The sequence below is a fragment of the Podarcis pityusensis genome (assembly GCF_964106645.2).
Source record: "Podarcis pityusensis genome assembly, chromosome: Z".
NCBI classification, from domain to species: Eukaryota; Metazoa; Chordata; class Lepidosauria; order Squamata; family Lacertidae; genus Podarcis; species Podarcis pityusensis.
Genome location: NC_138044.1, coordinates 11,101,193 through 11,117,229, shown reverse-complemented (window position 1 = coordinate 11,117,229; position 16,037 = coordinate 11,101,193). Strand labels below are relative to the sequence as shown.

Below are 16,037 nucleotides of genomic sequence, written 5' to 3'. Positions count from 1 at the left end.
CACACAGAGCACATTGAATAAAGATTTTCCTTTTTTCCCTTTGGCAAAGTGAGTGTGATGTAGAGTGGTTAGAGCATTGGTGGGGAGCCTCAGACACAGCAGCCAAATGCAGCCCTCCAAGTTACTCTGTTCAGCCCTTGGGACTCTTTCCAGGCCACAACCCCTATCCAGACTGTTATGTACTGAGTTGAATAGGATCCAAACTGTAGCAGTCTGATTGGTCCTAGAACAATAGGATCCAAAAGGCAGCAGTCTGATTGGTCCTAGAACAATAGGATTCAGAATGCAGCAGTCTGATTGGTCCTAGAACAATGCAGCAGTATGATTGGTTGGCAGGAACCACCCAATCCTGCTCCAGATAGAAGTGAATCCACAACCTGATTGGCTTACAGTAGAATTCCAGAATTAGCCAATCATGTGCAGCCCATTGTGTAAATAATGTATATAAAGCAGATACTGTGAGGGGACATTTATTCATTCCTCCTCACCACTATGAGCTGAATAAAGAGCATGAAATCACTTTGCGACTCTGAGTATATTTCACTGGCGACGAAGGTGGGATCCCGCTGAGCTGACTGCCACACACAGCACCGCAGCACCGCCAACTGCCGCACCGCTGCCTCGCACCGTGTATCCAGGCTTCAGCTCCGGGGCACAAGGAACTCAGAATGGCAGCCAACAGCAGCTTCTCGCCATTCAACCCAGCATCTGGAGACTGGGAAGCGTACGCCTCCCGTTTCACCTTCCTCCTAGAAGCCAAAGGGGTCACCGACGAAGAAGACGCCAAGAAGAGGGCGATATTCTTCAGCGTCTGCGGAGAGGAGACGTTTGAAATCGCCCGGGCTCTCCTTGCGCCTGAAGACGTCGCTACTGTTCCATACAAAACAATAATGGAACAGCTGAAGGGGCACTTTTCGCCGCAGCCCTCAGTGGTGGCTCGTCGAAATGCCTTCTACGCAAAGCGGCAAGCCCCTGGGGAAACCATAACTGGGTTTGTGACCTCTCTCCGCCAAGCCGCCCAGTTCTGCAACTTCTCAGAGCTGGAGAACATGCTTCGTGACCGCCTCGTCGGTGGCCTGAAGGATGAGAAGCTGCAACGGCGCCTCTACGCTAAGAAGGACCTAACGTTCCAGGTCGCTCTGGAGGAGGCCCTGGCAACAGAAGCTGCCGAGAGGTCGACCCAAGAGGCACGGCCGAGCCTGCCATCCCAACCGAGGGTCCACCATGAAGACCTCACCGACGACTCAGGATCCGACAGGGAGGAGGTGCACCGAGTACAGCAGCGCACTCAAGCAGCGCACAGACCACAGCTGCCTCGACGAGAAGGAGGGAACTGCGCAAGCTGCGGGGAGAGTCACGAGAGGAGGACCTGCCGTTTCCGCAACGCAGAGTGCAGGCAGTGCAGAAAATCGGGACACATCGCCCGGGTGTGTCGGGCTCGGCCCACCCGACACCAGGCATCAGATGACCAATCCAAGAGCCCCAGGTCCCGGGGCCCAACGCACCAAGGCAACTCGACGGAGCTCACGGACTTCCAGGTATACCAGTTGCCCCACCCCAACGTAGAGAAAATTTATGTAGAGGTACAGATAGAGGGGGCCCCATGCCGCATGGAGCTTGACACGGGTTCAACTCTATCCATAATCTCGGCAAGGACCTTAAGGAAACTGTGTCCCACTGGGGGTCCCAAACTCAGGCCGGCCCCATTCACCCTCCGGGACTTCCAGAAACGTAAGGTCCCCACAATGGGGGTGGGGACCTTCAGGGTGCAATACCGAGGGCGGACGCGGCAACTGGACTTGCTTGTGGTCAAGGGCCCCTACATTAGCTTACTGGGATTGGCATGGTTTGGACCACTGGGGCTAGCTGTCACCGGGGTGAACCACACTAGCTTACAAGTGGACGTGGACGCCATATGCAAGGAATTTCCAGGGGTTTTCGATGGGAAATTGGGACAGTATACGGGCCCCCCCATTGCGCTACAGCTTGACCCCGCAGTACGACCGGTCAGGCTCAAGGCCCGCCGGGTCCCGTTCGCCTTGAAACCCCGTATAGACGAGGAATTGGACCGACTCGTAGAGCAAGGAGTGCTGGAGCCGGTGCCTAATGCTCCCTGGGAAACCCCAATCGTCACACCCGTCAAGCCTAATGGTTCGGTCCGCATCTGCGCAGACTACAAATGTACCATAAACAAGGCCCTCACGGCCCACGCATACCCAGTGCCAGTGGTCAGCCATGTCCTTGCCACCCTGGCTGGGTCGAAAATTTTTGGCAAGCTGGACTTGGCCCAAGCATATCAACAGCTGCCAGTAGATGAGGCCACAGCAGAGGCACAGACGATTGTGACGCACAGAGGAGCGTTCAGGGTAAAGCGGCTGCAATTCGGTGTCAGCGTGGCACCAGGCATATTCCAGAATATAATGGACTCTCTCCTTAAAGGGATTCCTGGCGTCACCCCCTTCTTCGATGATGTGTTGATTGCCGGCCCCACACCAGAGGAGTTTGAGGACCGCCTCCGCACCGTTCTGCACCGTTTCCAGACGGCGGGTCTCAAGGTGAAGCGGGAAAAATGTCTACTAGGAGTGCCTCAGGTGGACTTTCTGGGATTTATGGTGGACGCAGAAGGGGTCCACCCGACTGGGGACAAGGTACGGGCCATTTGTGATGCCCCAGCGCCCAAGAGCAAGACTGAACTTCAGGCCTTCTTGGGACTATTGAACTTTTACCATTCCTTCCTTCCCCACAAGGCGGCGGTAGCGGAGCCCCTACACAGACTCCTGGACAAGCGGGCCCCTTGGGTGTGGGGCCAGCGCCAGGAGGCCGCATTCCAGGCAGTCAAGGACTTGCTTGTCTCAAACTCGGTCTTGGCACACTTCGACGAGAGGCTGCCGGTGGTGCTAGCATGCGACGCCTCACCCTATGGCATTGGAGCTGTCCTGGGGCACCAACTCCCGGATGGAAGAGAGGTACCGGTGGCGTACTTTTCCCAGACACTCAACACAACCGAGCGGAACTACTCGCAAATCGACAAGGAGGGTCTGGCAATCGTAAAGGGAGTAAAAAAATTCCATGATTTCTTGTACGGGCGGCCCTTCACCGTGGTGACTGACCACAAGCCGTTGCTTGGCTTGTTTGCCCCCGAAAAGCAGACCCCCCAAGTGCTGTCTCCTCGCGTCCTCAGGTGGTCAATTTTCCTTGCCAGCTACCAGTATGCACTGATTCACCGACCTGGGAAGGCGATGGGCCATGCGGACGCCCTCAGCAGGCTACCACTACCGGAAACAGGCCCTGACCCAGCACCTGCACAAGAGGTTATGAGCCTGGAGCTGCTTCCCGACCGCCCCATTCAGGCACAAGAAGTTGCACACCATTCCAAGAAAGATAGGGTCATCTCCCGGGTCCTGGACTGGGTGTGGAGGGGATGGCCCAGCAGCAGCCCCGGGCCAGAATTCGCCGGCTACACAACCCGCAAACATGAACTGTCGGCCCACAAGGGGTGCCTGTTATGGGGAAGCAGAGTCGTTGTTCCCCAGCCCCTCTGCAAAAGGGTCCTCACAGCCCTACACGAGACACATCCAGGGGTAGTAAGAATGAAGGCCCTTGCCAGGAGTTATGTGTGGTGGCCGGGGATCGATGGAGAGATAGAGGCCTGGGTCAAACACTGCCAGGCCTGCCAAGAATCCCGCCCAGATCCCCCAAGGGCCCCAGTCCAGTCCTGGGAGTCCGCCCGAGCACCATGGTCACGCCTGCATGTGGATTTCGCTGGCCCCTTTCAGGGGAAAACATTCTTCATAGTGGTGGACTCCTACACCAAATGGCTGGAAGTCGCACTGGTACCGTCCACTTCCACGTCCGCAGCCATCCGGGTACTACGCAGGCTGTTTGCAACCCACGGGCTCCCTGACACTCTCGTCTCAGACAACGGGACTGCATTTACGTCAGGAGAATTCCAAACCTTCACAGCGCAGAACGCCATCCGCCACATCCGTTCGGCGCCGTTCCACCCTGCCACCAATGGCCAAGCAGAACGCATGGTGCGGACCACCAAGGACACCCTTCGCCGCATGACGCAAGGGGACTGGGAGTACCGCCTTGCCACATTCCTTCTAGCACAGCACAGCACCCCCAGCTCAACGACTGGCCGGAGCCCCGCTGAACTACTAATGGGTCGGCGCCTTGCAATCAGATTGGACCGCCTTCACCCCGATAGAGCTCAGGATGAGGTAGTGGTGGGGGAAGGCAGGAACCCCCGGACCTTCGAGGCCCAGGACCCAGTGTACGCAAAGAATTTTGGGGCAGGCCCAGCATGGGTACCCGCCACAATCACCAGGGTCACTGGCCCCGTGTCGTACGAGGTGCTAACGGATGGGGGGCAATGCTGGCGCCGCCACTGCGACCAGATACGGCGACGATTCCCGGGAGAAAACCAGGAGGAGGACAGGTCAGAGGAGTCCCAAGGGAACAGCGGGGCAGTGAGGCCCATAGAGCAGGAGGGGCCAGCAGGAGAGGCAGAATCAGTAAATACAGAGAGGACCCGTGAGGCCGAAAGGACACCGGAACCAGAACCACGACTGAGCGAGCCGGTTGCACCAGACCAAACAGCCGCATCACAGCCAGCATCCTTGGAACACGAGCCAGAACCCGGAGCCCGGACCAGGGAACACCCCAGGCCACAACGCACACGTAGGCCGCCGGCATACCTTGAGGACTATGAATGCGACCTCCCGGGCAGGACTGGAACTTAGAGGGGAGGGGTGTTATGTACTGAGTTGAATAGGATCCAAACTGTAGCAGTCTGATTGGTCCTAGAACAATAGGATCCAAAAGGCAGCAGTCTGATTGGTCCTAGAACAATAGGATTCAGAATGCAGCAGTCTGATTGGTCCTAGAACAATGCAGCAGTATGATTGGTTGGCAGGAACCACCCAATCCTGCTCCAGATAGAAGTGAATCCACAACCTGATTGGCTTACAGTAGAATTCCAGAATTAGCCAATCATGTGCAGCCCATTGTGTAAATAATGTATATAAAGCAGATACTGTGAGGGGACATTTATTCATTCCTCCTCACCACTATGAGCTGAATAAAGAGCATGAAATCACTTTGCGACTCTGAGTATATTTCACAGACACTCCCTCTCTTCTCAAGTCACACCCCTCAGCAGCCCCCCTCCACACCCTCCTTGAGTGTTTTTGTATGGCTGGAATGGGTCATTGAACATCCTGTTCTCACAGGGGCCAACCATATGCCTGTGGGAACCCCGCATGCAGAATTTAGGCACAAGAACATTCTCCCCTCTTGGGGTTTGCAGCAATTGGTATTCCAGAAGCATTCTGCCTCTGACTATGGACTGATAGCATAGCTACCGTAACTAGCAGCCATTGGCCATTGTTAGTTCTGGAGAGCTTCAAAGCAACACACACTATTTTGTGACATTTTTGTTGGACTAATAGTTTATGCCCTAACGGTGGATTTACCTTTTTCATATAGATCAGCACAGTCATCTTTACTTCTTGCATAAATAGCTTGTGTGCTTTACCTCTCACTTCTTTTTGTTCATCACTTTGTGAGAGCCAAGCTTTGGAAATCTGGTGATAGTCCAGAAGTTGCTGGGCGACAAATCATATCATCTCTGACCACTGGCCATCCTGGCTGGGGCTGATGGGATCCAACAACATCTGGAAGGCCACGGGTCCCCCTCCCAGCTTGAAAGAAATTGAAGCTGACCTCAGCTGGAAAGAAAATGCTAAGCCAGAGAGAGGCTTTGGTTTACGCCAGCAAGGCAGTTCTTAGGCTATTATGATTAATCAACTATTTTTTTTTTTTAAAAAATCTCTCTAATGAGTTGACAGGCCTAATTTACAGCATGTGTAGATATGCACAATGCATGTTGTGTCAAGAACAGGCCACACGGGAGCCCCTAGCTTGCCTGGGGTGGAAAGGAAAGAGATGTGTCTGGATGGTGTTCTTTTCCTCATGCACATGATAAAGAAATGTGCTGTCACAACGAAGCAGTAGATTCAGCCTCACAGCATGCGAGCACAAGAGAGAGAGAGCTCCCAAGTATGCGCAGGATTCCACAGGAGCAATTTATGGGCTGAAAATAGATCAAAGGCTCGCTTTGAAATCTCTATCTCTCTCTCTCTCTCTCTCTCTCTCTCTCTCTCTCTCTCTCTCGTCAGAAAACAAGCCTGTGGCATTCCTTGAGCACCTTCATGTGCCAGGATCTTGAAGTGTGCTCTCTTCGCTTGTTGTAATGACTCAAGCTGGATTTCGGCTGAACACAGACTGACTGCTGTTGCCAGCAGCTTTCCATGCTCACCTCCTGAAAAGTTTGCATAGCATCTGCAAATGCAAGGGTGTCTCAGAATGGTTTACAACATTTCCAGCTGGCCCTGTTTTTTGTGCGGGGCAGTCTCTAGTAAGTCACTGTACCTATTTTTATTTTCTTTTTCTGAACAGCCTTATTAAAACATTTTTAGTAGTGCACTTCATCAAATCATCCATTTTTAGAGCTGGAGGAGAGCTCAAAGGTCATCTAGCGACCTAACCCAATTCAATGTGTGTGTTCTGCAGGGCATGATTCAATTACATTATCCCTTGCATTTCTCCATTTTTCTCCAGCTTATGGGGAGGGCTCCCTTTCAACTTGGTGATTCTCTACAGTCAGAAATCACAACTGGAAAATACTGCTGATGCCTCATATTATAAGCACAAGGCTGTCAGTATTTTGCAGAAGTTATACAATCACATACCAGGACTTTGCACAACTAAAGTAGGATAAAATGTTCTGGCATCCTAGTGCAACAAATCCAGTTCCTTCCCCAGGGTGTCTTGAAGATAACTGTACAAGTCAGGAATCAATGTGCATCCTTAGCTAGCAGCACCGCCCCATGTAAATGTATGTAAATGAACACAAAAGGAAACATCAAGCACCACATACAGACTTTTGTTTCACACACGGCACCTCCTGAGGTTTATTTCAAACAGAACTGTTGACAACACGCTTTGCAGGATGATCATGCTTTTCTAGTACACTTTTTTTAACCAAAAGAACAATCACCCCCTTGGCTTCTAAATCAATAGAAGGCGGGTTATTGTAGAGTAAATTAATTCAGCAAGCATAATAGAGCCTTCAGCAACATGCAACAGTGAAAGGACCAGAGGTCATGAAGTGATCCTTTGATGGAGGATTCTCTGTAACAGGGGTGGGAAAGCTGTGACCCCCTCCAGATGTTCGAAAGGCATAGAAATTCATAGAATCATAGAGTTGGAAGGAAACATGAGGGTCATCTAGTCCAACCCGCTGCAATGCATGGATCTTTCCCCTGAAAGTGGGGCTTGAATCCACAACTCTGAGACTCTGAGACTGGGAGTCTCATGCTCTATAATAATAAAAATATTCTTATTTATACCCCACCCATCTGGCTGGGTTGCCCCAGCCACTCTGAGTGGCTTCCAACACATATAAAAATATAACCAAGGATCTTGGCTTAGGGCCCTCGTATCTACGGGACCACCTCTCCTGGTATGCCCCACAGAGGACCTTAAGGTCCATGAATAACCATAGTTTAGAGGTCCCGGGCCCTAAGGAAGTCAGACTATCCTCTGCCAGGGCCTTTTCAGTGATGGCTCCGACCTGGTGGAATGCTCTGTCCCATGAGACTAGGGCCCTTCAGGATTTAATCTCCTTCCGTTGGGCCTGTAAGACAGGGCTATTCTACCTGGCTTTTAATTTGAATTCAGCCTGATCTTTTATTTCCCTTCTTTTCCCTCCCCCTCCCCCTTTATGAAGATCACCCACTCTGAGACCCCATAGCTAATTCTCCCCTGGATTCCTCGCTGGCTCAAGTAGGACCAATTCAGCCAGCTAGCCCTGGGGATTATCTAATTGATTTTTGAATTTTATTCATGTTTTTATACTGTATTTTATGCTGCTTTTTTAATTAAGTGTTTTAAATTTGTTGTTAGCCATCCTGAGCCCGGTTTTTGAACCGGGAAGGGCAGGGTATAAATAAAAATTTGTTGTTGTTAGACTCCCACTCCCACCATCTCTGACTACTGGCTATTCTGGCTGGGGCTGGTGTTCACCAATATTCAGAGGGCACTGGGTTCCCCATACCTGGTCAATTGGCCGCCTGGCTCTCCCATACAGTAAAAAGCTCAGGAAAGGTGGTGGCATTTGCAGGCTGAGTTTCACAGTGAGTAGAGCATACCAGAGACTTACGATGGGAATTTGGTTGTTTAGGAGTGGAGCTGGGTCAGAATAGACTGTGGCAGATCGTAAGAACATAAAAAGAACCTGATGGATCAAGCCAATGGCTGATCTAGTCCAGGATCCTGTTCTCACAGAGGCCAACCCATATGCCTATGGGAAGCCTACAAGCAGGATTTGAGCACAAGAGCACTGTCCCCTCCCGTATTTTCCAGCAACTGGTATTCAGAAGCAATACTGCCTCTATGCTCTACTTTCATAGTTTGAGGCAGTAGCCATTGATAGCCTTATCCTCCATGATTTTGTACACTCTTACTTTAAAACCATCCAAGTTGGTGACCATCACTACCATCAACAAACAAATGAACCACAGATCATATAAACAGATCAAATGAACAAAAACATTAAGGGCGTAGTATGAAAGGACGCGGGTGGTGCTGTGGGTTAAACCACAGAGTCTAGGGCTTGCCGATCAGAAGGTCAGCAGTTTGAATCCCCGCGATGGGGTGAGCTCCCGTTGCTCGGTCCCTGCTCCTGCCAACCTAGCAGTTCGAAAGCACGAAGTGCAAGTAGATAAATAGGTACCGCTCCGGCGGGAAGATAAACAGCGTTTCCGTGCACTGCTCTGGTTTGCCTGAAGTGGCTTAGTCATGCTGGCCACATGACCCGGTAGCTGTACGCCAGCTCCCTCGGCCAGTAAAGCGAGATGAGCACTGCAACCCCAGAGTCGGCCACAACTGGACCTAATAGTCAGGGGTCCCTTTACCTTTACCTTTATGAAGAAATAGCATATACTGAATACAGTCATACCGCATGTTACAGACACTTCAGGTTACGTGTTTTCAGGTTGTGGACCGCGGGAAACCTGGAAGTACAGGAACGGGTTACTTCCAGGTTTCGCCGCTCGCGCATGTGCAGAAGCGCCAAATCACACCAGCGCCAGCACAGACGCAGCCCTTCAGGATGCGAACGCTGCAGGTTGCGGACGTGCCTCCGTCACGAATTACGTCCGCAACCTGAGGTTCCACAGTATACATACTGAACCAAAATACCTTTCAGTATTCAACAGTAAAGAAAATGGATGAACCTGACAGTATAACAATGCAGTGTATCAAAGGAATATCAAATGCTCAAACGCCAAAAGACCTTCAGTGGGAAATAAACACACATCACGTGCCAGTTTTTTCTTTTAAAAAAGCAACATGACTCCTTCACTGGCTACTTTCCAAATGGCCCACTGTTTCTCTCCAGTAAAACAAAAACAGCAACCCAGAACCAGAACCATTCTCCCTTTGAGATGCATATCCTGGAACAACTGTGCAACCCCATGCATGTCTACTCAGAAGTAAATTCCATTTGAAGGGCCTCAGAAATGGAAATTCCCAGCATCCAGTTATTATGCAGCTGTTACAAGATGAGCAAGGCCATAGCAGGTAGACAAACAAGGCAACTGTTGCGAGGTGATCAAGGCCATAAGCAGGGAGATAAACAAGAATGAATAAATTAAGAATTTAACCTTCAAAAGGAGATGTTAGAGCCTGATAGGATAAGAAGGTAAAAGTTTCACTCTCTGTTTATTTGTATAGTCTATAAAATGTGGGCGCACACAGATTGGGGTGCAGATTGCAATGTATTGCGCTGCACCATTTGCTTTGCATATGCGAACCAAATAAACTGCTTAAAACCTGAATTGGTGTTTGCCTCCAAAATATCTGAGTCACTTGAGGTCAAACATTTCACAGGTGCCTTGATGTCGGATAGGAGGACACCAGGACTCCTCAAGGACAGGTCTGTGTTTTCGGCTTGGGGCTTTGGGGACACGTGACGTTTCAGCGTGCACCAGCCACTATTGGCTAGGAAACTGAAAGTAAGTTGCCACACTCCCTGTGCTGTGAATTGGAGGGACAGACATCACGAACGGAGCAGAAAAGGTGTGCCAGTTGGGAAACAAGACGTCTCAACCCCAAGGACAGGTGCGTAAAGGGACCCTATTACAGATAGAGAGGAGTGTAAGCATAGGATGTAAGATGTGACCGAACGGCTCCCTTGGAGAAAGGAGAGGCTGACCAATAAAAGGAGACTGGCTAGGGTTTTAGGTTAGGCTGGGAGGTATTGGTGAGTGGCTCCAAGAGCAAATGATTGTGTGGATGAAAGGGGGACCGTAGAGGAAACCCAACCTGAGTGTGGGCCAATAGGTATTCCCAATTGGAATACCTAGATGTTTATCAGCGTGCCCTGAAGCACGAGGAACATGAAACATTGAAAGGGAGGGCGAAGTCACAAGATGAAATCATGACAATAGGGAGTCCTAGGGAAGCCCAGATTATGCCCCACCACCAGCCCCAGTGCAGGGACAATTGCCACAGCCCCAGACCAGTACTTTCCAGTATATACCCCTTTCCACTACTGACTTAATGAACTGGTCAAATACCACCCCACCGTTTGAAAAGGACCCTGGCAAGGGTATCATCTTAATAAATTCCCTGATGAGGACCCACACCCCGACTTGGGATGACTGTCAGCAAATTCTGCAGCATCTCCTGACGGGTGAAGAAATTCAGAGAGTACATGCGGAAGCTCATCAACATCTAGCTGCCAATGGCATAGGGGCAGCCCAGATCCTGCTCCAGTACCCGCTGGGGGATCCCAATTGGAATTATGATTAGGCTGACCATAGGGCCTTAGTACAGATGAACAGGCAAACCCTGATACAAGGTCTAACACGTGCAGCCAGAAAACCTACCAATATGGCAAAAAATTCTGTAGTACAGAAGCCAGATGAAAGTCCAGCAGCATATTTGGAACGTCTGAAGGAGGCATTTAGGATCTGGACACCGCTAAACCCAGAGAACCCAAACAAGAGCACAGAGCACAGCAGTCCTTGTGAGGCTTCAGGCCCCGCCCTGGGCCAGGTGGTAAGTGGCAGGAAGGAGCAGGGCCCTCAGGCACTCACACATGGGAGTCCTCCTGGACAGCAGAGCACAGCAGTCCTTGTGAGGCTTCAGGCCCCGCCCTGGGCCAGGTGGTAAGTGGCAGGAAGGAGCAGGGCCCTCAGGCACTCACACAAGGGAGTCCTCCTGGGCAGCGGAGCACAGCAGTCCTTGTGAGGCTTCAGGCCCCGCCCTGGGCCAGATGGTGAGTGGCAAGAGCAGGGCCCTCAGGCACTCACACAGGAGAGAAGAGGCAAGAGAAATATAGGGGAAAGAAGTTGAATATGTTGGCAATGGCAATTGGAGAGAAGGAAAAGGGGAAGCATATCTCCTTAGAGGGAAAGGAAAGGGAAGAGGACGTGGAACCAGAGAAAGAGGTAGAGGACGAGGGACGAGACTAGGGAGGAATCAGTGTGCGATATGCAGGCAAGAAGGACATTGGAAAGGCGAGTGCCCAAATAAGGGAGCCCCAGGCCAATGGGGACGGAATCGCGGAATGAGGCCCGGACGAGGAAGAGGAGAAGGAGGGTACGGGGCTCCTGATTGGCAGCACCGGGAAAACCCAACCAATCTGATTGGGTTGGCTAATTATGAATCGCAATAGGACAGCCTGGGTTCACGGCAGGGTTCCCCGGAGCCCACGGTCTCAGCACAAGTGGGGAACCGTCTTGTGAATTTTATGATTGAGACTGGAGCTGCACTATTTTCAGCTAAATGAAATGTTTTAAAAAGAGTTTTCGGAGGGGGGTTATTCTGAAAAAGAATCTAGATTTCAACAAGAAATTTTGAATAATGAAGTGAAAATTTTATCTAAAATGTATAAAATATTGTTGGAATGGAATACAATAGATGAAGAGGTTAAATCTGTAATGATTAGCTGGGCTAAAGATTTTGGATATAATATTGAATTTGAGAAGTGGATTAAATTATGGAAGGATGGGTTAAAATTTACAGCATGTATTACGATAAAAGAAAATGTTATGAAGATGTTATACAGATGGTACATAACACCAGTAAAATTGGGTAAAATGTATAAAGTTTGCAATAAATGTTGGAAGTGTTGGGAGCAAGAAGGAACATTTTACCATATGTGGTGGGAATGTAAGAAGGTAAAAAGCTTCTGGGAGATGATCTATAATGAGCTAAAGAAAATGTTGAAACACACTTTTGTTAAAAAACCAGAAGCTTTTTTACTGGGAATACTGGGAAATGAAATTAGTAAAAAAGATGTGAAATTAGTTTTGTATGCAGTAACAGCAGCCAGAATTTTGCTGGCACAGAAATGGAAACAGGAAGAAATGCCCACGAAAGAAGAATGGAGGATGAAACTGATGGAATACACAGAAATGGACAAATTGATGGGGAGAATTAGGAACCAACGTGACCAGAGATTCTCCGAGAACTGGAAGAAATTTACAGAGTATATCAAAGATGTTTGTGATGAACAAATAACACTTGTTGGTTTTCAAGAAGCTATGTGAAATTAATGTTAGAAATATTTTTTAAAAAACATGATGTGATTAAGAGTGTTTGAGTGCAATATAATATTGAGAAATGCGAGATGAAGATATAATACGGAGAATTATCAGACAAGCTGAGGGAAGTTCCGGGAAAAAGGGATTAAGTGAAGATTGGATGTTTGATTTTGTATAAATTTTTGATGGAAAAACTAATAAAAATAATTCAAAAAGAGAGAGAGAGAGACTGGAGCTGAATATTCTGTGCTCCCCTTACCCCTAGGAAACCCCAGCAAGCAAACCATTAAGATCACCGGGGCGACAGGGGACTCTCAGGTGAAACCCTTCTTACAACCAATGAACTGTGTTATAGGGGGAAGGGCAGTAATACACAAGTTCCTGTATATTCCAGAATGTCCAATGCCATTGATGGGAGAGATTTGTTGTTCAAGCTCCATGCCCAGATCATTTTCACCCCCTCCGGATGTAATATGGCCCTGCCATATTACAGGCACAGGAATTATGTCTCTCATGGTGCCCAGAAAAAATGCCTGGAGATTGGTGGCAGCCTTAATGGGGGACAATAGAGAAGAGGAGGGCCAGGATTCAAAGCTTATAAGAATGATCAGTGCACCCCCAACGGTATGGGCAGAAGGCCCATCTCCAAGAATGGTAAGGAATAATCATACCAAGGTTCGGGCTGCCAAGAGCAATAGGGAGCGACAACAGACCAGCATTCATACACCACACTGTACAAGGAGTCAGTCAGGTTCTGAACATCCCATGGAAACTGCATACAGCCTGGAGGCTGCAGAGCTCGGGAAAAGTAGAACGGATGAATAGAACATTGAAAAATCAACTTGCCAAACTCACTCAGGAGACAGGAGCCTCCTGGCTCGATATGCTCCCTATAGCCCTTTTCAGGGTTCACTGTATTCCTAATAAGCGTACCCAATTGTCTCCATTTGAATTACTATATGGGCGTCCACCCCCGTTTGAGCTTCCCCTGTGTACTCAACTCTTGGGGCACACTACGACCCAAGACCAAATTTAATCTCTCTCATGTGTCTTCTAATCTCTTAACAGGTGGTCCCTCCAGCGGATGCCGTGCAGCATGGCTGAGCCAATCCACCCCTTTAAGCCCGGTGACTCTGTATGGATAAGGGAGCGGAACGCAACGGCCCTAAATCCTAAATGGCAAGGCCCTTACGTGGTCCTGCTAGTTTCCCCAATTGCAATTAAGGTAGCCGGGTTGGCCCCCTGGATCCATCACACGCGAGTAAAACGAGCCCATGGAGAGTGGACTTGCGAACTCTTACCCAATTCTCTGAAGCTCAGAATCCGGAGAGGTCCTGCTCCTGATCCCACTGGGAGTTGATCAGGACACAGCCCATCGCCAGCCCAGAGGCCTGCTACCATCATACTGGAAGCTGATAGTTCTACGCATGCCTGAAGATCTGGATGGGAGGTTCCAAAGATATACAACCTACCTGCGTAGATAAGTTACCAGATAACGTTCTGAGCAAATTAGTCACAGTAGTCTCAAGCCGTAACGCGCGTGAGAAAGGGCACTTGACTGAGCCGGTGGCCATTGTGTCCCCCGTAGTTACTGAAGAATGACCATTTGGCCAGCCAGAGTGTTATGGGATTGGGTGTTACATGTGTGGTTGTATGCACTTGGGCAAATCGTTCGGTTCTAGGATAATCCCATTTGCTCTGATTGGGGTGCAGATTGCAATGTATTGTGCTGTACCATTTGCTTTGCATATGCAAACCAAATAAACTCTGCTTAAAACCTGAATTGGCGTTTGCCTCCCTGTGTCCAGTCCATGCTCCAGAATATCCAAGTCACTTGCGGTCCAACACATTGAATCCAATGTTTACTTCCAGATACATGGCTATAGAAATTGCAACTCTTAAGACTGCTGCTTGTCGTCTCTGGCTGAAAACATAACTAGAGAGAGATCAAATCCTAACCCTGCTGACTTTAAATCTGCTACTGCAATGGGCAGCCTGTGGAAACTACACTGAGTTCATTTTTAAAATAAAATGTGGCGTAAATGTACTGGTCCCGGGGGGGGGGTTACCGTGAGGCGTGGTCAAAGTCCGGTCCTGGGCCGAGGGTCTGGAGCCTGTCCACCAAGGGGGAAGCGGGGTCCAAAGCAAGACGCGGGGTGTGGTCGGGAACTCCGGAGAAACAGGTCTGGGTGCTGGCAGAAACAGGTCTCCAATGTCGTTGCTCCCGCAACCTGGGACTGGGCTGACTGGCCTTTATCTCCTCTGAGGCCAGGGGCGGTCCCGGCCAACAGGTGACCCGCCTCTCCTGGCCTTAAGGCGAGCACTCCTCCTGAGAGAACCCAGTTCCCTCCGCCTCTCTGCCCTGAGCCTCTGCAGCTCAGGAGAGGCTGGAGGGTTACTGGACCCAGGGGCAGCTTCACCTTCCCCTGACAGGGCTGGGAGAGGCGCACCTGCAGGCAATGGGTCCTCAATCAACTCCAGAGCCAGAGTGGATGCATCTGGTGTCTGCTCCTGAGGATCCGGCCCAGGTGCAGGCCCTTCAGATTCAAGCCCCTGCCCCGGCTCAGCCGGCCCTGGAGGCGGGGACTCCTGTGCAGGCTGGTACTCCTCAGATCCAGCTTCTGAATCAGATTCCCAGGCCATCACAGTAAATAAACTAAAAATGTTTCACCTTTTTAACAAAGTCCCTCTGTCTACCAGTTAGTTCTATCTGTCCTAGTTCACGTATTTTAGGATGAAGGGAGGAAGAAGAACAGACTAACGAGTGACTGGAATGCGATCAGAGTGAAGAGAAATTCCAGCTGTTGAAAGTAAGGATCACTGGAACTCATAAGCATGTGTAAAGTGCCTTCCATTCAGTACTTATTATTATTATTGTTAATTGAATTTATATACAGTGGTGCCTCGCAAGACGAAATTAATCCGTTCCGCGAGTCTCTTCGTCTTGTGGTTTTCTCGTCTTGCGAAGCACGGCTATTAGCGGCTTAGCAGCTATTAGCGGCTTAGCGGCTATTAACGGCTTAGCGGCTTTAAGAAAAAGGAAACAAACTCGCAAGAACTCGCAAGACATTTCGTCTTGCGAAGCAAGCCCATAGGGAAATTCGTCTTGCGGAACGACTCAAAAAACGGAAAACTCTTTCGTCTAGCGAGTTTTTCGTCTTGCGAGGCATTCGTCTTGCGGGGCACCACTGTACCGCCCTATACTCGGAGGTCTCAGGGTGGTTCACAAAATAAGAACAACATAAAACAACACAATATATATTATCAATATATATTGAGGCACTGGGACATCGCTGCTGCTGCACCGTGAGTGTTGGGGAAGGCCGCTCCCCCCTCAGGCTAACTCCACCAGGCCTAGGGGGCGGGGCCCAGACTCACCTTCGCCACAGCTTTAAGAGGCCTCATTGAGGCCCTGGG

At 49.9% G+C, this 16,037-nt stretch overlaps 1 long non-coding RNA gene across 4 annotated transcripts in view; it reads right to left on the bottom strand.

Annotated features, from left to right (window-relative positions):
• The window catches only part of LOC308467928, a 196,152-nt gene extending 180,643 nt beyond the window's left edge, over positions 1-15,509 (bottom strand). The window contains exons 1-3 of one of the 4 annotated variants that reach the window (XR_013981367.1): positions 13,922-15,509; positions 13,292-13,753; positions 8,988-11,338 (exon numbers count right to left, since the gene is read on the bottom strand). This is a non-coding gene — a long non-coding RNA (uncharacterized lncRNA). The remainder of the gene's footprint in view (positions 1-8,987; positions 11,339-13,291; positions 13,754-13,921) is intronic. The other 3 variants (XR_013981368.1, XR_013981369.1, XR_013981370.1) reach the window with 3 other exon arrangements.
• Positions 15,510-16,037: the final 528 nt, after the last annotated feature.